This window comes from Zosterops lateralis, assembly GCF_965231275.1.
Source record: "Zosterops lateralis genome assembly, chromosome: 18".
Taxonomy (NCBI): Eukaryota; Metazoa; Chordata; class Aves; order Passeriformes; family Zosteropidae; genus Zosterops; species Zosterops lateralis.
The window spans coordinates 10,595,433-10,597,168 of record NC_139778.1 but is presented as its reverse complement, the minus strand read 5'-3'; the positions used below and the strand labels follow the sequence as shown (position 1 = coordinate 10,597,168).

Sequence of the window (1,736 nt, the reverse complement as noted above, 5' to 3'; positions counted from 1 at the left end):
GAAAAGAATCACCAAATCAATCAGGGAAGAGCAAAACAAATGGAGAAATAGGTCTGGTGGCTTTGGCCCAGCTGGGTAACCCTGAGGCACTCAGGGTCCAGCATGGGATGCCCAGTTTGGAGCTGGGATGAGGGAATGGGGAGTGAGCTGGAATTGGTCAGAAACCTCCTGGAACTGGTCAGGAACCTCCCGAAACTGGTCAGAAACCTTCTGGAACTGGTAAAAAACCTGGAACTGGTCAGAAATTTCCTGGAACTGGTCAGAAACTTCTAGAACTGGTCAGAAACCTGGAACTGGTAAAAAACCTTCTGGAACTGGTCAGAAACCTCCTGGAATTGGTCAGAAACCTGGAACTGGTCAGAAATCAGAAACCTTTCTGGGACTGGTCAGAAACTTCTGGGATTGGTCAGAAAATTCTGGAACTGGTCAGAAACCTCCTGGAACTGGTAAAAAACCTTCTGGAATTTGTCAGAAACCTGGAACTGGTCAGAAATTATTCTGGAACTGGTCAGAAACCTTCTGGAACTGGTCAGAAATCAGAAACCTCCTGAAACTGGTCAGAAACCTTTCTAGAACTGGTTAGAAACCTTCTGGAACTGGTAAAAACCTCCTGGAACTGGTCAGAAATCAGAGAACTCCTGGAACTGGTCAGAAACCCTCTGGAACTGGTCAGAAACTGCCTGGAACTGGTCAGAAATTTTCTGGAACTGGTCAGAAATTATTCTGGAACTGGTCAGAAACCCCCTGGAAGTGGTCAGAAACTTCTGGAACTGGCCAGAAACCTCCTGGAACTGGTAAAAAACCTCCTGGAACTGGTCAGAAAAGTCCTGGAACTGGTCAGAAATCAGAAACCTCCTGGAACTGGTCAGAAACCCTCTTGAACTTGTCAGAAACCTCCTGGAACTGGTCAGAAATCAGAGAACTCCTGGAACTGGTCAGAAACCTTCTGGAATTTGTCAGAAACCTGGAACTGGTCAGAAACCTCCTGGAACTGTTCAGAAATTATTCTGGAACTGGTAAAAAACCTCCTGGAACTGGTCAGAAACCTTCTGGAACTGGTCAGAAATTTTCTGGAACTGGTCAGAAACCTTCTGGAATTTGTCAGAAACCTGGAACTGGTAAAAAACCTTCTGGAACTGGTCAGAAACTTTCTGGAACTGGTCAGAAACCTCCTGGAATTGGTCAGAAACCTTTTAGAACTGGTCAGAAACCTCCTGGGACTGGTCAGAAACCTGGAACTCATCAGAAACCTTCTGGAACTGGTCAGAAACCTCCTAAAACTGGTAAAAAACCTTCTGGAATTGGTCAGAAACCTCCTGGGACTGGTCAGAAACCTGGAACTGGTCAGAAACCTTCTGGAACTGGTCAGAAATTTTCTGGAACTGGTCAAAAACCTCTTGGAACTGGTAAAAAACCTTCTGGAACTGGTCAGAAACTTCTAGAACTGGTCAGAAACCTCCTGGAACTGGTCAGAAATCGGAAACCTCCTGGAACTGGTCAGAAACCTCCTGTAACTGGTCAGAAATCAGAAACCTCCTGAAACTGGTCAGAAATCTTTCTGGAACTGGTCAAAAACCTCCTGGAACTGGTAAAAAAATCTTCTGGAACTGGTCAGAAACCTTCTGGAACTGACCAGAAACTTCTGGAACTGGTCAGAAATCAAAAACCTTCTGGAACTGGTCAGGAACCTCCCGAAACTGGTCAGAAACCTTCTAAAACTGGTAAAAAACCTTCTG

At 45.4% G+C, this 1,736-nt stretch overlaps 1 long non-coding RNA gene across 1 annotated transcript; it reads right to left on the bottom strand.

Moving 5' to 3' along the window:
• Nucleotides 1–379: 379 nt before the first annotated feature.
• On the bottom strand, nt 380–1,457 carry LOC310916959. The gene is made up of 3 exons (XR_014591372.1): nt 1,416–1,457; nt 1,212–1,295; nt 380–393 (listed from the first exon to the last, which is right to left on the bottom strand). It is a non-coding gene; the product is annotated as an uncharacterized lncRNA (long non-coding RNA).
• Nucleotides 1,458–1,736: the final 279 nt, after the last annotated feature.